The sequence below is a fragment of the Nicotiana tabacum genome, chromosome 6, assembly GCF_000715075.1.
Source record: "Nicotiana tabacum cultivar K326 chromosome 6, ASM71507v2, whole genome shotgun sequence".
NCBI lineage: Eukaryota > Viridiplantae > Streptophyta > Magnoliopsida > Solanales > Solanaceae > Nicotiana > Nicotiana tabacum.
This window is the reverse complement of record NC_134085.1, coordinates 213019506-213042956: the sequence shown is the minus strand read 5'-3', so window position 1 is coordinate 213042956 and position 23451 is coordinate 213019506.

Below are 23451 nucleotides of genomic sequence, written 5' to 3'. Positions count from 1 at the left end.
TTCTTTGCCTAAGTCGTTCCACCATAATCGCAACTCAAAAGGGATCTTGGTCATTATTGAAAACGATTCATTTTGTATCGTGCTCATCCTGCACATTTATTTAAAGCGATAAACTTTATTAGACTCAAAAAATTAAAATTATCTAGATTTTTTTTGAAAACGGGAGGTTGGACCCGCCGAGGGTTGCCTACGTATCTCACCCCGTGCGAGAATCAAATCGGCGTAGTTCAGTCATATCGCGAATAGAGAAAATCAAAAAAACCTAGTAATCAAGAATAAGCATTTTTATTGTTTTTGGAGAAAGATAAATACTAAAAATATTTTTTTTTTGTTTTTTTTCCGCAATATTTGGACTATTAGTCCGAATTTATAAAAGGGTATTACAAAAGAAACAACACATTTTTGAATTATGAGTTTTCCATTTTTTTTGTTTGAAATAAATACCCTCTTTTTTCTTAAAAGAAAAGAAACAATTTTATATATATATATTTTTTTTTAATCCGACTAAAAGGCAACTTTTGGTTTTATTCTTCTCTTTTTTTTTTAGAAAAATTCCGACGAGGTTTCGACACTGCTTGGACATTGGTTTTATTTTTCCAAAATAAGTAATTATCTCCCTACGCTGCTATTTTTCTTTTTTTTTAGAAACCGATCAACATGCGGAACCGAAGCAAATAAATGCGCAAAACAAATAAGATGCAGTAGGGTGGCCTTTTCATTTCTGGTTGCTTGTCCTAGACGGACCCAACCCCTGTGTTGAGCCCCCTAAGTCAAATGCAACATGATGCAAATAAGCGTTCCTACTAGGGATCCGGTATGAAGTCGAGTTATACTAGGTTTAAACCTTGGTATTTGTTCTAGACTGTATACCCGAGCGGACAACTCGAGTCGAGGAGGGGCAACTTACCGGGAACCAAAAGGCCGTCCGGCTTCGTAACTTATCCGTCCTCTTTCTTATTTCGGGTATTGACACTAACAGAATAGGGAGTCTCGACCAGCGAGCTTCTCCCCGGAGGTGAAGAGAGAAGGGTTTCGGCACAGTTTATACATAGTTCAGATAATATCAAAGCGATAAAAGACAACATTTAGCACGTTATGCAAAAATATGTAATAAAGATCAGATAATAAAGCCAAATATAACAATTATTCTAAGCTCGAATTCTTGAACCCTGAACCAGTGGTTCTGGGTTTTCATCCCCAGCGGAGTCGCCAGAGCTGTCACACCTCCTTTTTGCGCGCCCGCCCCGAGGGGTTAGAAATGCGCGGGTGGGGTTTTTCCAATTTAAGTGACAATATTCGAAATGTGATTATTTATTTAATTCAGAGTCGCCACTTGGGAAAGGTTTGGCTTTTGGTGTCCCAAGTCACCGGTTTATCTTGAATCCCAAATCGAGGAAATTTTCGACTTTTCCAAATGAAGTCTGCGAACCAGAAATTCTAAGTAAGGAGTTCTGTTGACTCGAGGGAAGGTGTTAGGCACCCTCGAATCCCGTGGTTCTAGCACGGTCGCTTAAATTGTTATAATGGCTAAATATCTGATTTAAATACATGTTATGACTTACGTGCTTTTATTAAGTTTAAACCGCTTTTAATATTATCATTTATTTTTATAGAATTGCAACGTCGTGAAAATGCATCTCGAACCACGTCACAATCAATGCACCCGTAGTTGTTAACACATTTCGATTCCGTTGAGATTTGAATTTGGGTCACATAAATGCGCACCCGAATTTAAGAATGTAATTTAATTAAGTCGCGCCTAAAAAGTCTAACGCGTTATTATCTTTGGGGAAGGCAGTGGAATTCACTAAACAGTCCATCCCAAATTCTAAGTATTTATTATGACCAATTATTGAGGGCCCCGCAATTTGTCTTTTTATTCGGTGAGGCTCGTCTCATTATTTTAGAAGGGTACCCTACAATGACTACGTCTTTACTACATTTATCTTTAAAGAAAAGGATGATGCCGAATTTTGCTGGTTTGGACAAATACAGACGGAATCCTTATTATGTTTGCCGAACCTGAACTTGTTTGATTACCTGATTGATTGTTCATGAGGTGAGGGTTACCGCATGCTTTGTCTTCAACAAGTGAATATGCTTATTAATTCGCTAAGTGAGATTGCAAACAAACTAACAACATATATTGAGTTATGTTTAACGACCTCCAAGTTCTATTCTTAACACTCTAAACTATTTGAAATTGATAAAGAAATCGACTGTTTTATTATGAAAATTACTACTAATTGAACTCAAAAAGGATTATTAGTTTTTCTCAATAATCATCAAAAGAATCTATACCGAAACCCAGTATCGAATCTGCATTGGAACGAATAAACTGACAGGAGAACTGACATTCATAGTCATACTCTTAATGTGACTGTATGGGAGTTTGTTTGGGATACATTTATTCCGGACCCAGTACCACAGTTTCGTCAATTCAGTGGTCTAGGCAAAATGCACACAAGTGCTACCATGACTCTATGCTATATAGTCATACTAAATCAAACAAGTGTTATACTGAACTGAATGTATACTAAATCAAAACATGCTGTCTATGTCATCTATCATTACTGTTGAGCCATGCTATCTAACAGTTCATCTTAAACAGAATGTATGCTAGTTTATACAGAATATTTGCAGTTCGCAGTAAAAATACAGGCCCAACTAACATTCGAACTATCTTTTTACACCAGTGCTATAACATAAACTGGTATTCATTTCTTTATTTCTGCTTCAACTTCACACTTTCAACAATACAAGGTTCAAAGGTTGTGTACCTGGGAATATTTGCAATTGAAGAAAGGGGCAATTAGTAGAGTAACAATGAACAAATGCAGCAGCAGTAACAGCACCAACAGTAGCAGCAGGGCAGTATAGCAACAGCAACAAGAAACAGTAGAGTAGCAACTACAACTCTCAAACAATTGGAGTGGGATCAACCTCAACTAAACTAAACTTTCGAGTAGAACAAACAATAAACAAACAGACTCAGTTTTTGTGAGAAACTCAGTATTGCACAGAATAGGTCTGGATTTAGCTGAAGTCAGAAACAAAAGGAAAGGAAGCAATTTCTGGTTTTATTTGTCTGAGTTATCAGACAGATTCTTTTCCAGTTTTCTGGATTCAAAAATTTGAACTTCAAGATATTCCCTCTTAGTATCTCTCCCTATCTCTGCATGCTCTATCTGTGTCTCTAGTTGGTGTGTATTCCAACTCTCTTTTTCAAAGAATTCCTCACAGCCTATCTGTTTTTCTCCTCCCTTTTCTTCAATCCCCTCCTTATTGTCTGTCTGTCCCCCTCTTTTATAATCCTAAAGTCATCATTTTAACAGCCTGTTTAGACCCAAAAGAACACCCCTCCCATGTGGTCTGTCTTGTTTCAGTTTCCACTTACTTTAAATATAAATCAACTCCCATGATATTCCCTGGCAGACTTACCTTTTAAGTGAGGTTTAATATTTCTAAACTAAAGCAGGATATGGGCAGCAGGGTATAATCTGACAGCATATGCTGTCAAACTATTTTAAAATCAAAAGCCCTTTATGCAGGAACCAGGCTGTGCACAATGCACATGCTATCAATTCAGATTGCAGCTAACAATCTACCTTTTCAGATTCAAATACAGCAACTATAAGTGACTCTACTTGATTCTCACTTTGATTCAAACAAAGTTGCAGCAAGCAACAGGTTCAATCGTTAACATTTGAACTACTGAAATTAATTGACGACATTTGTCGACTCGACTATATTAGTTATCACTCATACAGTCGTAACCAAAAATCAGACATTTAACAGTATCGACACATGGTTCTAATTATACTGACTGAGCAAAGTGGTACTCGAGGAACCAATTGCTCAGTCAACATTTGAAGCTCAATTATTGCACAACAAATACATACATACACGCTTATCAGAACAAGTAGAAGAAGATACTCAATCAAAACAACAAAGGTTCAAGCAAAGTGGACAGGGCATAGTTGATAAAATTCGGGGACAACCATTACACAACAACAATAACAGCCTTTCAAACAAACATGGACTAAAGAACAAAGAAAAGAGAACAGAACTCACCTCAAATCCCGAAAAATCAAAACCTTAACTCGGACTCGGTCAGGCCTTTCTTAAGGCTGAACGGACTTTAATCGGAGTGTTTCTCAGATGAGAAACACTTCGATTAAGGTCCATTAGACCTTAATTTCTTTGGCTCGAACGGGTATGGACCAGTGACGAGGAACCTTATGGTTTCAAAAGTCAGATCTGGGATTCATGCTTCCCTGGTCAGATTCGGACCAAACCAAGTATGGTTTGGTCACGAGGGGGGTCTGGGGAGTGTCTGGTGTGAGACTGGGGTCAAACGGTGCAAGTCATGTTCCGACACGAATCTTCAAATGAAGATTCGAGAAGGTGGGAAGGGATTCGAGCTAGGTGGTTAACAGATCCAGGTTCAGGATGGCAAGGGGGTCCTATGGTGTTAAGGGGAAGGCCACCGGCGTCCATGCCGCCGGGTTTCTGGCGAAGGGAGATGGGGGCGGCTCTAGGGTTCGGAGGGGAAGGGGATGAGGACGAAGGCGGGGTCTTGGATAGGGGGGCAGGGTATGGTAGGAGGATTATATATGGAATGGGTGGGTTGATCTCAGCCGTTAGATCACTCGAGATCTACGGTCTGGATCTGAGGGCTTAAGTGGAACGGTGTCGTTTCAGGTGTTGGGGTCAGAGTTGGTTCGGGTAACGGGTCGGGAAAATGGGGTTATGGGTGAGAGATCCGGACCGTTGGATCAGCTTGGTTTGAATGGTTGGGATTGATTGGCACTGAAACGACGTAGTTTTGGTGTTAAACTACGTCGTTTTGCTGCCTGGGGAGTGGGCTGTGCGGACTGGTGGATTGGGCCATTCATTTGGGCTTCAGATTTTAAATGTTTGTAGCCCAATTTCGTTTTAAAACAAATTTTCCCCCTTTTTTCTTTATTTCTAATTTCCTAAATACACAACCTAATTAAATAAAACTAGACACCCTTAATTAAGCACTTAACATATTTATTTCATGCGTATAAAGTGTTAAAAGTAGGTAAAATTAAACAAGGCAAACAAATCAGGACAAAAGAAATGCGTATTTTTGTGATTTCCTATTTAACAATCGGATTATGGTTCAAATTACGCACGACACATACATTTTGTATTTTGTTTTAATAAAAATGGGTAAAAATCATAAATAATTAACAAAGTGCCATATAAAAATCCAAATTGGTACAGCAGGACCTATTTGTTATTATTATTTTTTCTTTTGGAGCGATTGTCACGCAAGACAAAAATCACGTGCTCACATCCAGAACAGGCCACTGGAGACCAAAAAAGAGCCCTTCGGCGTTTGTCGAATGGTTTCTTCCTCAGCGGAGGAGTGTTGTACAAAAGAACCCCGGATTTGGGATTGTTGAGATGTATAGATGCCGGTCAAGCCACGACGGTTATGGCAGAGGTACATGCTGGAGTTTGTGGGCCACACATGAGTGGATATGTATTGGCAAGGAAAATCCTTCGAACAGGGTGTTATTGGCTTACCATGGAACACGACTGTATCACTTTCGTGAGGAAGTGCCATCAGTGCCAGGTACATGGAGATCTAATCCATTCCCCGCCAACAGAGTTACATACGATGTCAGCACCCTGGCCGTTTGTGGCATGGGGCATGGATGTCATTGGACCTATTGAACCAGCAGCATCCAACAGCCATAGATTCATTCTTGTGACCATTGATTACTTCACCAAATGGGTTGAGGCTAAAACCTTCAAGTCGGTAACTAAAAAGGCAGTGGTGGATTTTGTGCATTCCCATATCATCTGCAGATTTGGGATCCCAAAAGTAATCATCACGGATAACGGTGCGAATCTTAATAGTAGCCTGATGAGAGAGGTATGCCAACAATTCAAGATTACACACCGCAATTCCACCCCATATCGTCCCAAGGCAAATGGAGCGGTCGAAGCAGCCAATAAGAGCATCAAGAAGATACTGCGAAAGATGGTGGAAGGATCCAGACAATGGCACGAGAGATTACCCTTTGCTTTGTTGGGTTACCGCACTACTGTCCGGACTTCCATAGGTACAACTCCTTATTTGTTGGTGTACGGAACTGAAGCCGTAATACCGGCGGAGGTCGAAATTCCATCCCTCCGGATTGTCGCTGAAGCTAAGATTGATGATGATGAATGGGTCAAAGCTCGGTTGGAACAGTTAAGCTTGATAGACGAGAAAAGATTGGCGGCGGTGTGCCATGGTCAGCTGTACCAGAAGAGAATGGCAAGAACATACAATAAGAAGGTGCGCCCTAGGAAGTTTGAAGTAGGGCAACAGGTATTGAAGAAGATCCTCCCACATCAGGTGGAGGCAAAAGGCAAATTCGCCCCAAATTAGCAAGGGCCTTATATCGTGACCAGAGTATTGTCCAACGGTGCTTTGTGTTTGACAAATATCGAGGGGAGATGTGTCGACATGGCTATCAATTCTGATGCAGTCAAGAGATATTATGCGTAATTTCTTTAATTATGGCAATTATTGGTTCGTTTGTTTGTATTTGGCATTTATTGGATAATGAGATGACGGAGGCAATTCTTTCTTCTATCCAAACACTTTTAACCCTTGCTTCCCCTTTTGAGCCTTAAGTTATTCTTTCATACCCCTCTTTTGGAATCACTAATGGAAAAGACATGGAAAAGAAGAAAAAAAAAAGAAAAGAAAAAAGAGAGAAAAAGAAAAGAAAAAAAATCTTTAAAGGAAAATGAAAAGAAGGAGAAAGAAAAGAAAAAAAAACAACAAAGAAAAAAGAAGATAAAATCATAAGAAATACAAAACCGTGGGAACTACGTTTGACCTGATTCCTCAAAGAGGATACGTAGGCGCCTCACGGCTCGGTCATAGTGTGCATCATAGTGAATATAGGATGCATAATGTACATAGTGTGCATAATAGGCACAATGTGCGTAACGCACATAGCTCAACATAAGTGTAAAAAATAAAATTCCCCAAGCAAGAAAACTGGGGCAGAGGTTATGTTTTAAGTTCCAACAAAGGTTTGATTCCAAAAGTTGTAGCAGATCACCAATCAAATTATTTCATTTTTTGATAGCCTTTCTTTAACCCCACACCAAAACCAACATCGACGTCCAAAAGACCTCCCGATCAATATCCAAGAAATGCCAAGTCAGGCAAATAAGGCCGAGAATAATGCACCGATCCCCAGCAAAGAAGAGGATCGTAAGACTGGGAATGAATTGATGGTCAAAGGAATCTCCAGAAGAGAGGGTCGTATCGACAACACCCCGATTCCTCGATAAAAAATAAAATGAGAGAGTCTTATCGGTGAAAACCCTCACAGGCACCGAAAGGCGACGTAAGATGAAGAATAAAATGAGAGAGTCTTATCGTTGAAAACCTTCACAGGCACCGAAAGGCGACGTAAGATGAGAGATATGAAATGAGAGAGTCTTATTGGTGAAAACCTTCACAGGCACCATAAGGCGCCGGGAGATAAGAGAAAATAGAGAGTCTCATTAGTGAAAACCCCTCGAAGGGCACTATGAGGCGACAAGACAGATCAACAAAAAGCGACCACATTCACAACGAAATGGACACTCATTTATCATCCCCAGCAAGTCAGACCATCGGGCAAATCGATTGATACGAATAGACTGGGTCGGGAATCTATGGTGCATGTCATGATCATGGGGACCAGTCATGTCCTCCAGATAAGTTCTTCTGAATTTCTTCTCCCACCAAATATTGGTTCAGAAAGATTTTCTCCTTTTTCTATCTTTTATTTCTCTTCCTAAAAATTTGTCTTGAAAAGAATTTTTTTCAAAGCTTACTACCAGAGACCGAAGGGGAATTCAGTCAATGCAGGATAACGCAAACAGACTTAAAGGCCGGCCCCAGGCAATGCAATGATCGCGCCTGGCAGTTTTGGAGAAAGTAAGCTCCTAAAGGGAGTGGTTTCGGGAGTAAAAACAGACTCCCACAACATGTGCTTAAAGAGAAAGCAGGAAAGGGGATAAATTGAAAACCAGCCCCACCAGGCTAGAAACCCCCAGCAAGCAATTTTGTCCACCAACCAATTATGGGGACATAGAGCAAGAAAAGGGGAAGAGAGGAAAAATCATCCGCCGGAAAGGCACCTCCTACCACCACGATTAAAACTAACTAAATCCTTTTGTCTGCTGCAGGAAAACAAAGTATTGATGATGGCGGCAAGATGCAACGCCAGGGAAACCACCAAAAACCGGGGCAGAAAATTGTCTGCCGATTGTCGAAAATTTTCTCGGAAGAACGGGGAAACAATTTCAAATACTTTTAAGTTCTAGGTCGCCCACCAGTAAAATGCGGGAATACATTTAAGTTCTAGGTCGCCCACCAGTAAAATGCGGGAATACATTTAAGTTCTAGGTCGTCCACCAGTAAAATGCGGGAATACTTTTAAGTTCTAGGTCGCCCACCAGTAAAATGCGGGAATACCTTTAAGTTCTAGGTCGCCCACCAGTAAAATGCGGGAATACGTTTAAGTTCTAGGTCGCCCACCAGTAAAATGCGGGAATACTTTTAAGTTCTAGGTCGCCCACCAGTAAAATGCGGGAATACTTTTAAGTTCTAGGTCGCCCACCAGTAAAATGCGGGAATACATTTAAGTTCTAGGTCGCCCACCAGTAAAATGCGGGAATACATTTAAGTTCTAGGTCGCCCACCAGTAAAATGCGGGAATACTTTTAAGTTCTAGGTCGCCCACCAGTAAAATGCGGGAATACTTTTAAGTTCTAGGTCGCCCACCAGTAAAATGCGGGAATACTTTTAAGTTCTAGGTCGCCCACCAGTAAAATGCGGGAATACTTTTAAGTTCTAGGTCGCCCACCAGTAAAATGCGGGAATACATTTAAGTTCTAGGTCGCCCACCAGTAAAATGCGGGAATACATTTAAGTTCTAGGTCGCCCACCAGTAAAATGCGGGAATACTTTTAAGTTCTAGGTCGCCCACCAGTATAATGCGGGAATACATTTAAGTTCTAGGTCGCCCACCAGTAAAATGCGGGAATACATTTAAGTTCTAGGTCGCCCACCAGTAAAATGCGGGAATACTTTTAAGTTCTAGGTCGCCCACCAGTAAAATGCGGGAATACTTTTAAGTTCTAGGTCGCCCACCAGTAAAATGCGGGAATACTTTTAAGTTCTAGGTCGCCCACCAGTAAAATGCGGGAATACATTTAAGTTCTAGGTCGCCCACCAGTAAAATGCGGGAATACATTTAAGTTCTAGGTCGCCCACCAGTAAAATGCGGGAATACTTTTCAGCTCTAGATTTTGGAATCAGTAACCCCACCTAAAAGCGGAAGGTTACAATAGAGACCCCCAAGCAGGAAACAATAAAATCCCCAGCACCAAGGAGCGGAAGGCTGCAAAAGCAAGCGCGCGATTCTAAAGGAAGAAGGAACGCGTCTCAGAAGAAGCAGTTGGGAACGTTATAGCATGCCCAACATAACGATTTTGATGAAGAAAGCCATACCACTGAAGAAACCATTGAAAGGCTTAAAGAAGAGGGCCATGTTCCCAGCAGATCAAGCGAAGTGATGAAAACTGGTATTCAGAAAAGGCGAAGGACCAGTATCATCCCCCCAAGTTCACAAAATAAAGGCATCAGAGGAAAGCGCTGGCCGACAAGAAAGCAATGCAACAAGAACAAGTCGAGGATAGACGAGATCTCATGATCCATAGTCTAGCTTAGCTTCTTGTTTTTCCTTTCAGACAATGTAACAAGGAGATCAGTGAGCAGTAGCATCCTACAGCAGCATGCAACAGCGCACAACAACAGCGAGCACTACAGTCACACGGTAGTCCCAGCTACCAAAATTCCCCGAACTACATTGACCTAATTCCTGTTCAGCCCAGGATATGTAGGAAACCTCTGAAGCAAAGGTTCGGTCAAATCTTTTTCAAAAATGCTTCACACGGAGTACTCGGACGAGCAAAAATCACCCGCTTAATCTTTGCGCGAAAACCCTTCGTGTCTTCGTGCAAAGAGGGGCAGCTGTAAGCACGTGATTTTTGCCTCACGAACAATCACTCCAAAAGAAAACAAAAATAGTGACCAGTGACCTCGCTGTACAAATTTTCAGTTTTTCACGCCATGTGCTGCTAGTCATCTGTGGTTCAGCCCGTGTTGCAATTAATCTTACAAAATACAAAAATAAGTACGCCGTGTGTAATCAGGCCGTAGTCCGGTTTTAAGAGAAAACTCACAAAAATACGCAGCTTTTACTCTAGGCTGTGGTTTAACCATTTTAAAATTCTATATATGTGTGTCATTTGTTGTAGGTGTTACCCAATATGTGTATAAGTTTATGTTAATTTTTTACATTGTTTTGAGAATTTTTGTTAATTTGTTGAATTAAAAGGGAAGGGAAAATCTGTTTGGGCCCAAGAAATAAAACAAAAATAGGCCCAAACCAGCACTCAAGTCCAGTTCAAATCCGGCCTGCCCAAGCACCAATTCAAACGACGCCGTTTTAGGCAAGTCGATCTGAGCCGTCTAAACCCCTTGATCCAACGGTCTACATCCGCACCCGTAACCCGACCTGTTTAGCCGGTCTAACCTAACACACCACTTAAACCCAAACGACCCCGTTCTAATGCCAAACGACCTCGTCTCACCCCTCACCATCAGATCCCAGCCGTTGAGATTAGATGATCTAACGGCCTGGATCCAATCCTTTATGCTGTATATAAACCTTCCTTCACACCCCACGCCCCCTATCCGAACCCCCCCTTCACTCATCTCCTTCCCCAAGCCTTGAACCCCCAAACCCTAGCAGCCGCCCTGATATCCTTTTCACCAGAACCCGGCGGCATGAACGCCGGTGACCACCCCCTTCACACCCCTGAAACATCTAACCACCCTGAGCACGAATCCACTAACCATGTACCTCGAATCACCTCCCATCGTCTCGAATCTGGATTTGAAGATTCGAGACAAAACTCGATTTATACCAAACCTCACCATCTTCGTACCAGACAATCCCCTGACCTCCCTTGTGACCAAACCAAGCTTGGTTTGGTCCGAATCTACCCACAACTCCTAAAAAACCAGATCTGAAGACCCAAAACCTAGAACACGAGTAGCCTTGGAATCCGGCCGGTCTTGACAGGGGTTTGAGATCTAATAGACCTTAACCAAGGTGTTCTCATGTGAGAACACCCTGGTTAAAGTTTGTTCGGCCTCAAATGGTCAAAGTTGAGTCAGATTTGGGTCAGTTTGGTTTAAACATTTTTCGGTAAGTTTTTCTTTTCCTTTTTGTTTTATTCAACTGCTAATTAAGTTGTTAGCATGCTTTGTTATGATTGTTTGTTATTGTTTGATAGTTTTCTTAATTTCTTTCATCTCTGTCAAAGAACTTTTATTTGGTCGATTGTTTTCTGTGTATGCTCTGAATGTATTCTGTGGTATACACGATCGTCAATTAAATTAGTCGTCAAATGAGTTAATTCATATAGGCTCCCAGTGATTGAACAAAGTTGTCTGAAGTCATTCGGGACTCTGTACGTGTTGTTTACATGAACGATTGATTGTTATGTGTTACGATTAATATAGTCGAGTCGATGTATGTCGTCAATTAGTTTCAGTCATTAATGGTAACAACTTGATCCGTGTTGTTTATTGCTGCTGTGATCGTATTTGAATTCAATTAGGAACTGAGTGTGTTGCCTGAGATTTGTTCGAATTGAATCAAAAACATTTGAGGGTGTGTTATAGTTGCAGTCCAGGCTGTGTGTTTTTTTTATGGATAACATGTTCTCTTGGCTTAGACTGTGGGCAGCATGTGTATGATTAGCTTTAAGGAATTAAAATAATTGGACATCATGTGCTGTCAGATTATATTCCTGCTGCCCATACTTTGGCTAAATAAATAAGGGATTAGGACACTTTAACAACAAAAAGAGAGAGGGGCTGTCAGGGATTTCATGGGAGTTTTGTTATTTAAAATAAGTGAGTGGAAAAACAACAGGGAGGGGGAATTCTGAGTTGTCCAGCAGGCTGTAAAGTGCTGAGGTTAGGCTATAAGAAGGGGGATTCTTTTGGGAGCCAAAAAAGGATGAGGTTCTTCTGGAAAAAAAACTGAAAGAAAGAGACATAAATTCAGAGGATATTGTGACCAAACATTGTCTGTAAACTACATAAGAATTCACATTTGGTCAAGCTGTCTTGGCCAAGTTCTGTTGCTTGCCCTGATTGAGCTGCTTGTGATTGTTGAACTGCTGGTGTTGCTGCATTGAATACTCTGTTATTTCTGTTGGTTCGTTACTCTGGTTCTGGGATTGTTTGTTTGTTGCTCGACTGCTCTTGAGCTTCATCATTGTTGGTTGGTTGTTGTTGTTGTGTTTGTTGCAATACTACTCAGCTGATCATTCCTTTCTTCCCTTGCTTTCCTTACCAGGTACACAATTACACTACCAATGTAACTCGAAAGTTTGAGCAATGAGTATAAAAGAGAAGATCTGCAGATGTTTATATATACATAGACTATTATGTTAGGCCTCATGTAATGTATAATAGTTTACGTTCTTGTTTTGGACACTGGAGATAGTCCTCATGCCTAATAAATGTCAATATATGGTAGTCGGATGTTAGACTGCGTATATAGGTTGGTGATAAAAGTATGCCCAATGCAGTAGTTTGTACCTTAGATTTAGCTTAATGGTGTAGTATAATTCTATAATGTATGCCAAGCATGAAAATCGTACACTACTAGTTAAGTTCTTTCCCTTCTGAAAAACTGCTTCATATAACTGGTAAACCATGTTTTAAGACAAAGAACACAGAGCTTGCAATCTCAACCTCACGAAGGTCGAGCCCAGGTCGAAACAGACCAAGCAGGCCTGCATCGAACAAACAATGGCTCAGGTCTGGTCCATCACGCATGGGCTGGATTTGGGCCCTTAAATTTGCTCGGCTGACTGTGTACGTGGCCGTGCTACTGATTTTGCGCAAGCACTCGGAATTCTGTTATAGATAACTTGCAAGCATGTAATTAACTAGGGCTATCTACTGTTTTCAATTAGTAGAGACAAACGCGACAAGAAAGGTAGTTGCTATAGGATATCCTTTTAAAATAAGAACGAGATGAGCCTCGACAAAAGTAAAGAAAAACGCACAAATTGCGGGGCCCTCGTTAAATGTATATATATATTGAAGCATTCAGTCCCTAAGGTGGGTCGTTTAGCAAATCTCACGACCTCCCGGAATAATAACGCGATAGTCTCTTTAAGCGCGTATTTAATAATTTTACCTTCTTGAATTCGGGTGCGCATTTATGTGACCCAAATCCAAATCTCGACGGATTCGAAATGTGTTTCTAATCACGGGTACATTGATTGTGACGTGGTTCGAGATGCGTGTCCATGACGTCGCAAATTCCTTTTAAAAAACAAGAATGAGACGAGTCTCGACAAACAAAATGTACAAAAGTTGCGGGGCCCTCTAATGTATGTATTTATCAAAGTATTTAGAATTCGAGATGTGTCGTTTAACGAATTTTTACGACCTTCCTCAAAATAACAAGACGCTAGTTGCTTTAGACGTGCCTATAATAATTTATTTTCCTTAATTCGGGTGCACATTTATGTGACCCAAATCCAAATCTCAACCGAGTCGAGATATATCGATAGCCACGGGTGCATTGATGTAACGTGGTTCGAGATATGTTTTCACGACGTTGCAATTCTCGTAAAATAATAATAACGACAAAAGCGGTTAAAAGTTTAAAATTTGCACATATGTTCAATTTGTATAAAATCAGATAATCAAGCCGAATACAACAGTTGAGCGACCGTGCTAGAACCACGGAATTCGGGAATGCCTAACACCTTCTCCCGGGTTAACAGAATTCCTTATCCGGATTTCTGGTACGCAGGCTATAATATAGAGTCATTCTTTTCCTCGATTCGGGATTAAAATTGGTGACTTGGGACACCCTAAATCTCCCAAGTGGCGACTCTGAAATAATTAAACCAACCCCGTTTCGATTGTCCTTTAATTGGAAAAAACTCCCTTGCGCCCTCGCGGGTACGTAAAAAGGAGGTGTGACAAGCACCGAGGTGCTGATTTTGTGAGCAAGTGTTTTGAACTCATATGTTCATTATTGTCCTTGTTAGCCGGAATGGAGGTTGGATATCCACGTGATGAGTATGTTAGTGTTGCGAGGTGTATTTGTACGACTTGGTAGTGGCGAAGAAGCCTACTGGATAGTAGATGAACTGTTAAGTGATTCGTTTCTTATTGTGATTTGTTGAGTAGCCCGAGTTATGGGCGCGTGAAGAATATTTTTCGTGTCTCCTAGTTAGATAAGTCTGGGAGCTGAGATCGCTTCCGTAAATGTATTATGACGAAATCGTTGAGTCAAGGAGACCACCTTGAAGGTCGAAAATATGAGGAAGATTGGGGCTTCAAAAGAGTCAGTGAGGGAGTTGTGGGTCGAGGTTGAGAGATTGAAGGAGGATTATCTGCCTTTAGATTTGATATTGCATGACCCAGCACCAGCAGCCCAACCCCAGCCAGAGTAGGAGTCTTAGAGGCCTCCTAAGACGAAGAGGGTGATCCCTTAGTCTGCTGATGCAGTTATCCAGTTGGCGGACCCACCAAAGACTTCCTCCAATCAGCCTCAAGATACATCCCAGGAGCCAGTCCAGGTCCCAGCAGCAGATCCACAGACTACAGGGAGCCAGTCATAGGCTCCCGAGCATATAGAGGACCTAGGGACCATAGAGGATCCCATGTAGACGGACGGCCCATAGGGAGTTCCTTTTTCCTCTTTCCTCTATTTTTGGTGCTTATTTTGCTTAGTTGGCATTGAGAACAATGCCAACTTTCATTTGAGGGGGTAGGCCCTACTTGGACTTGGATGACTGTATATATGAATTATTTCTTTCTTTCTTTTTATCTTTGGTATGTATATAATTTCAGCATTTCATTACATTTTTCGCACTTTTTAACTTGGATCTGTATATAAAAGTTATGTTCCATTGTATATATTTATCTCTCCTATTATATATTCGATTAAATCCCCTCTTGTACATATTCATTTTACTTTCCGCATTTTTCCTTTTCTTAGCATCTTATTTTATGTTTGTAGCTTCTTGTTTTGAGTTTTTGTAATAAGCCTTTGGTTTTCTTAATGCCATGGTTCTTTCCAAAGGTGGAATTTGTGTGAACCGGGTGACTTTTCCTAATGATGGATTGTATGACAACCTTCTTAAGGGTTTGATTCTGTTTCTCTTTTCCTTTTTGCTTTTTAGTAGTTAGTGGTAAAGGTGCCACAAGCAAAGCTTCGCTTGGGCCTAACACATTTGCCCTTGATCCTATGGTAAAAAACAAATTGTTGTGTATAGAATGGTGAAAGTTGTGACCTTGATACTCTTGTGTTGGCCGATAATCATCATGTGGTTTTTCGGGACCATTGTGTGCTCAAATCTTTTCTAAGGTTATTGTGGGCCCCTGACTTTTTATCTTTAGCGATCCCATAGATTGTGTGGTGAGAAATTACATTGCAAGTCCAAGTCCCGAGCCATTGGTCTAGAACTTGCCCTGAATGTTTGTCGAGGCGAAATCCTAAGTGTAATTTGACTTGAGACATGATTATTGGCTCTCCTTGATCCAAATGATAGCTTGAACACTTCCATAGTCTACCAATTATAAAATCCCTAGTCAACCCTTTTGAGCCTTCGACCTTTTTCCTTCAAGAACCATGATACAAGCCTTTATCCGTTCTAAAAGATACCCTCTCTTGGCACCCGATCTTTCCTTAGCACATGACAAAATTATAAGTTTGGGGGGAGACATGAGGATTGCAACAAAGTGGTAAAAAGATACAAAATGAAGAAAAAGAAAGGCAATGAAAAAGAAAGAAAGCAAAAAAACAAAAAGAATGTTCAATGCGGAAATGAGTGAAGTGATTCAATAAAAGTAAAGAATGAAAGGTGTGAAAAGTTGAGAAAGGAGAAAAGATTTGAAATAAACAGCAAAGAGTGACAGTGTGTCTCTCTAATCCCTTAGAAAGAAGTGAAATGACTCAAAAAGTCGAGTGAATGTGTGCCAAAATGAAGCAAAAGAAGTGCTAAAGGGAAGATGGAACCTAATTAGACCAAATATTCCCTACCCTGAACCAAAAGCCTTCACTATGTCTCCATAAAAGCCCTATATGATCTTGAGTTGAATGAAACTTACATTAGTGGTGACTCACATAAGGGGCAAGCATATGGTACTTAGAGCCGGACTTGTGACTTTTCCTTGAGAGACATGAGTGTAGTTCCATTAACCTCGTTCTAAGTGCCACTATCATAAATGTGGGGTTTGCTTAGGAAGAGTTGAGGATGTGTGAGTTTGGATTCCATAATTACCAAAGTAATAGAAAGAGTTTCTTTGATGTGTTGAGTCAACTCTTGATGCTCTTGTGTCGTACTAAATCCATGGTGTTTAAAAGAGTGTATGTTGTTAATGATTTATTTGTATTGAGGGCAATTGTTAGTCCCAATTGATGCTAGATGAGGTCACTTTAGGACAACCAAATTTTATTGGATTTTCTCTTAAGGGGTGGGTCTTATTTTGTTTACTAGGACAAGCAAAAGCTTAAGTTTGGGGGAGTTCATAACTAGGGATTATGATGCATTTTACACTCCTTCTTGCTTAAGTTTTGAATAGAAATGTGTACAAAATAGTCCCAAAGGCTCACAAGTTGTGCTTGATTGTAGGTTTGATCAACAAGGTGATAAAGTATCAAAAACCAGCTCAAAAAGAAGTGAAACTTGCACAAATACCAAGACAAGATCAAGCTCAGTCAAACAGGGCCAGTGCGGCCGCATACCATTCTGTGCGGTCCGCAAAGATGAAGTCCAGAGAGGATGCTTTTCAGGCCATAAGGCAATGCGGCCACAAAGGGTTTTGTGCGGTCCACATTGGGTTCATTGCAGCCGCACTCGGTTTCGTGCGGTCCGCAGAGCCAAGGTTCAAAGTGGTGGCATTTCAGAGGAACTGGCCAATGAGGTCCACGGTCCTTTTTGTGAGGATCGCAATAGAAGCCACCACAGCCGCACTCGACATTGTGCGGTCCACAAAGCCCAAGTTTAGAGAGTAGATTAATCAAACCAAGAGCCTTAGTGCAGCCGCACTAGCCCCGCAGGGGTATTTTTATCCAGAATTTTTAGCCTAGTATAAGTAGTTTATTTTCCCATTTTTAGGTTATCAGATAGTTTTGGACGTAGAGTTGCGCTCGTGAACTCATTCCTTTTACTATTTGAGTAATTTTAGCTTAGTTTCAACATTTAATCTTCAAGTTTTATTTAGTAATTAATTATAATGGGCTTTTCTTCATCTATTGCTTTGGTTTCTTCTCTAATTATGAGTAGCTAGACCCGTTAGCTAGGGTTGTGACTCAACCCTAGTGTGGGTAATTGATGGATCTTTTGTTTGATGCTTGATTGTCTATGGGTGTTTGATATTTGGGGTAATTTAGGGATTTAATGTGGAATTAGTGGTTACAAACACTAGTTTATGCCTAGTAGACTTTGGCTCTTCTTGAGAAAGAGAGCCTAAGTCCATGAAATTAGTCCAACAAGGAATTGGGGTGTATTCAAGGGATTGATAGCCTCAATTAAAGGGTTAAACCTAGAGATAGTAATACCCAACTTGAACCTTGATTGCTTGCACAAATTTGCATACCCAATTGGTCTTAAGAAAGTCAATTCGGGCAAAATCACTCGAACCACCGAGAGGTGTAGAGTGAGTATAATCGTGCAATGGTTATATCATATTCCCCAAATGTGACAATCTAGCCTTAGATTCAAGAATCTGTCAATTATCCACCTAGGAGAAAGTTACTACCCTAGTGCCTTTTATCTATTTGAACAAATCGTAATAATTTAATCTTAGCTTTACTTAGCCGAATTTAGCATTGTAGTATTATAAAATTAAGATTAATATCAAACCCAAAAATGTTTAAAAGTGCAATTAGGAACAAATACACAACTCCACTTTAGATATAAACTCAACTCCAATATCTAGCTCCCTGTGGAAATCGATCCCGACCTTCTCAAGTAAAAGCTGCTTTGGCCTCTCTTACTACTCAGTAGTAGTACAGGGTTGGCCTAGATCAATGCCAAATTCTCGAAATGTGAGTTTGGTTGGATTTCGTGGCATTCTTGGGTCACGTGGTGTCGAGTGATGGGATACAGGTGGATCCGAAGAAAGTGGAAGCAGTGTAGAGTTGGCCCAAACCATCCTCAGCTACAGAGATCTGTAGTTTTCTTGGCTTCACGGGTTATTACCGTCGATTTGTTGAGTTGTTTTCATCTATTGCAGCATCTATGACCAGGCTGACCCAGAAGGGTGCTCCGTTCTAGTGGACGAAAGAATGTGAGGCGGGCTTCTAGAAGCTCAAGACAGCTTTGACTACAACCCCAGTATTGATATTGCCTACAGGTTCAGTGTCTTATACTGTCTATTGTGATGCCTCGAGGATTGGCCTTGGATCAATATTGATGCAGGACGGTAGGGTGATTGCCTACGCGTCCATACAGTTGAAGGTACATGAGAAGTATTATCCTGTCCATGATCTCGAGTTAGCTACTATTGTTCATGCCTTGAAGATCTGGCGTCATTATTTGTACGGTGTGCCTTGTGAGATTTATACTGATCACCGGAGTTTGCAGCATCTGTTCAAGCAGAAGGATCTTAATTTGCGCTAGAGGAGGTGGTTAGAGCTGCTGAAAGACTATGATATCACTATTTTGTATCACCCGGGCAAGGCAAATGTGGTGGTCGATGCTTTGAGTCACAGGGGGGAGAGTTTAGGGAGTTTGGCTTATCTACCAACAGCGGAGAGGCCCATGGCAATAGATGTTCAAGCCTTAGCCAGCCAGTTTGTGAGATTGGATCTTTAAGAGCCAGTCTGGTTCTAGCTTGCGTGATCTCTCGGTCTTCCCTATTTGATCATATCAGGGAGCGTCAGTATGATGACCCTCATTTGCTCGTCCTCAAGGATAAGTTTCTGCATGGTGATGCCAGAGATGTGACTATTGGTGATGATGTGGTATTGAGGATGCAGGGTTGGGTATGTGTACCCAATGTTGATGGGCTTCGAGAGTTGATTCTAGAAGAGGCCCATAGTTTGTGGTATTTCCATCCATCTAGGTGGCGCGAAGATGTACCAGGATTTGAGACAACACTATTGGTGGAGGTGGATGAATAAAGATGTAGTTGGGTTTGTAGATCGATGCCTCAATTGTCAGTAGGAGAAGTATGAGCACCGGAGACCAGGTGGGTTGCTTCAGCAGATAGAGATTCTGGAGTGGAAGTGGGAGAGGATCACCATGGACTTTGTAGTTGGATTCCCATCGACTTTGAGGAAGTTCGATGCTATTTGGGTGATTGTGGATCGACTGACCAAGTCCTTGCATTTAATTCCTATGTGTACTACCTATTCATCGGAGCGGTTGGTGGAGATTTATATCTGGGAGATTTTTGTCTACATGGTATTCCAATTCCATCATTTCAGATAGAGGTACTCAGTTCACATCACAGTTCTGGATGGTCGTACAGTATGAGTTGGGTACTTGGGTGGAGTTGAGCACAACTTTCACCCCTAGACGGACTGACAGTCCGAGCAGACTATTCAGATTCTTGAAGATATGCTCCGTGCGTGTCTGATGGAGTTTGGAGGTTCTTGGGATCAGTTCTTGCCACTGACAAAGTTTGCCTACAACAATAGTTATCAGTCCAGCATTCAGATGGCACCGTATGAGGCTTTTTATGGTAGGCGGTATAGATCCCCGGTGGGTTGGTTTGAGCCGGGTGAGGCTAGATTATTGGGCATAGACTTGGTTAAGGATGCCTTGGAGAAGGTTATGGTGATTCAGGATAGTTTTCGCATAACCTAGTCCAGACAGAAGAGTTATGCGGACCGGAAGGTTCGTGATGTTTCCTATATGGTTGGAGAGCGGGTCTTGCTTCGGGTTTCGCCTATGAAAGGCATTATGAGATTTGGGAAGAAGAGGAAATTGATTCTGAGGTTTATTGGTCCTTTTGAGATATTGAGGCGTGTTGGGGAGGTTGCTTATGAGTTTGACTTACCGCCCAGCTTGGCAGGAGTTCATCCGGTATTTCATGTTTCGATTCTCAAGAAATATCACGGTGATCCATCACACATGCTGGATTTTGATTCAATCCAATTGGACAAGGATCTATCTTATGTTGAGGAGCCAGTGGCGATATTGGACAGGCAGGTTCGGAAGCTCAGGTCAAAGAACATTGTATCAGTAAAGGTTTAGTGGCAGGGTCAGCTAGTCGAGGAGGCAACCTGGGAGACCGAGCAGGATATGCGCAGTCGTTACCCTCATTTTTTCACTACTTCAGGTATGTCTCTATGCTCGTTCGAGGATGAACGAATATTTTAAGAGGGGGAGGATGTAACGACCCGGCCGGTCGTTTTAAGAATTAACACCCCGATCCCTTATTAATTGCTTCCCCTATGTTTGCTTCTGCTATTTTGATTTGTCGGGATGATTCGCTGTGAGTTTCGGAGTGTTTTTGGGACACTTAGTCCCTCAAGTAGAGCTTAAGCTTTAGAATTTGGACCGTAGTCGGAGCAGTATAAAGACGACCTCGAAATTGAATTACATCGGTTCCGTTAGCTCCGTTGGGTGATTTTGGGCTTAGGGTCATGTTCGGATTGTGTTTTGGAGGCCCGTAGCTTATTTAGGCTTGAAATACCGAAAGTTGAAATTTAAAAGTTTCCGGTTCGATAGTGAAATTGTGATATTGGGGTCAGAATCTGATTCCGAGAGTTGGAGTAGCTCCGTAGTGTTGAATATGACTTATGTGCAAAATTTGGTGTCAATCGGACTTGGTTTGGTTGGTTTTATCATCGGGTGTAGAATTCTTCAGATTCTAATTCATAAGGCTTGGATTGGAGAGTGATTTGTGGTTTTAGCATTGTTTGATGTGATTTGAGGGTTGGAATAAGTTCGTATGATATTTTAGGATTGGTTGGCATGTGTTGGTTGAGGTCCCGGGGCCCTCGGGTGAGTTTCAGGTGTTTAACGGAAAGTTTGTTGGATCATCGCTTCAGTCATATCATTGTTGGGACATTCCTTTACCATTGTTCTATAGCACTCCCAAATCTCATGCAAAGGTTCAGTGGGGTCCTTCTTATAAGCTAAGATCTCATCTCTCAATGCTGTCATATGCCCCGGTGAGAAAAAAATTGCAATGAACTTGTCCGCCAATTCATCCCAAGTAGTGATGGAATGGTTGGTAAGTTGCTCAAGTCAATCCAATGCCTTCCCTCTAAGTGAGAATGGGAAGAGTCTCAACCGAAGTGCATCCTCGAATACATTAGTTTGCCTGCTCTCCCAACAGGTATCCACGAACCCCTTAAGATGTTTGTAAGCATTTTGATTGGCAGCGCCCGTGAAATACCCAAGCTGCTCTAGCAATGTCAGCATCACATTGGTAATTTGAAAATTGCCCGTCTGAATCCGGGGTGGGACAATTGCACTTGCATAGCCTTGGTTTGGAAGCACTCGAGGAGCCACTCTTAGAGGTGGCAGGGGAGGGTCTGGAATATTATCATTGGCATGACGGCCTCTCCTTTGTCCTTGAGGAACAATAGGGACCTCATCTTCAACATTGCCATCTACTTCCTCCCTCAGCGAAAGATCTCCAAGAGGTGCATTGTTTAAGTTTGCTGCCATTTAGTACCTGAAGTTGTGACACACACAAATTAGTAACAAAGAAGGAAAGAAGAACAATACAAAAAACTATTTAGATAGATAGCCAAAACCGTTAGCTCCCTGTCAACAGCGCCAAAAATTGATCTAGGCCAACGTTGTACTACTATTGAGTAGCAAGAGGGGTCGAAGCAGCTTTTACCCGAGAAGGTCGGGATCGATTTCCATAGGGAGCTAGATATTGGACTTGAGTTTCTATCTAAAGTGGAGTTGTGTATTTGTTCCTAATTGTACTTTTAAACATTTTTGGGTTTGATATTAATCCTAATTTTATAATACTACAATGCTAAATTAGGCTTAGTAAAGCTAAGATTAAACTATTGCGATTTGTTCAAATAGATAAAAGGCACTAGGGTAGTAACTTTCTCCTAGGTGGCTAATTGACAGATTCTTGAATCTAAGGCTAGATTGTCACATTTGGGGAATATGATATAACCATTGCACGATTATACTCACTCTACACCTCTCGGTGGTTCGAGTGATTTTGCCAGGTACCGCAGAAGCGGCACCGCATCTGCTGGTAAGAGGTTGCAGGTGCGGAATTGGTCCATTTAATGAAAAGTGGCAGATGCGATGAAGTTGCCACAGAAGCAGGATCGTTGGGTAGAAAAAGGGAAAAAATGAGGGTTTGAACTCAAAACTTGGAAAAAACGATTTGGAGCTCGGTTGAGGACGATTTCTCGAGAGTTTTTTTATGGAGAAACATTGGGTAACGTTTTCTATCTTGGTTTTGATCCTAGAACTATAATCTATTGTTGTTTTCCTTTTCTAATTAAGGAAATTGAGGGTAAAAGTTTGGAAAATGATAGAAGGTTTCCCCAAATGAAAATTTGAGTTTTGAGTGGGATTTTGACGTCGGAGTTTGGTGATTTTTGTTCGAGTGTGTTCGTGAGTAATTGGGGGTTCTGAATTTTTAAATTTTATCCAATTCCGAGACATGGGCCCAGGGGACCTTTTGGGAGATTTTCTTAATTTCGCGTGTTAGGTTCAAATTAATTAGTTGAATTAGTTACTTGAAGCTATATTTATATTATGCAACTACTTTGAATAGATTTGGGCCATTTGGAGTCGAGTACTCGTGGCAAGAACGTGATTTTGAGTTGATTGAGCTGGTTCGAGGTAAGTGGCTTGCCTAACCTTCTATAGGGGAACTCCCCTTAGGAGTTTGTATTATTGTTATGTGAGTTCCGTATACGTGAGGTGACGAGTGCGTACACGTGCTAATTGTTGAAAAATCCCATTTTCATTAAGCTTATACCGTATTTTCTTGTAGTTTAGCAAATACTTGTATTTGAAGCCTCTTGTTTAGATTAGGAAAAATATGCCTACGTGACTTAATTGTCTTTCCTACTTTAATTGCCTACTTTTACTCTGTGCAGCATGTCAGAGTAGAAATTCCTGTCTTATTCTTGAATAGAACTGTATATTTTTCTGAGATGGTTGTGTATTTACTTTGGTACTACGGGACGATATCCTGAGAGATCTCTCTGCTTGTTTACTTTGGTACTACGGATCGGTATTCCGGTAAATCTCCCTGCACATTTATGATTGGGACTACGGGACAACACCTGGTAGATTCTCCGTACTGGATATTTACTTTAGGACTACGGATTTGGTATTCCAGGAGTTTCCCTTGCA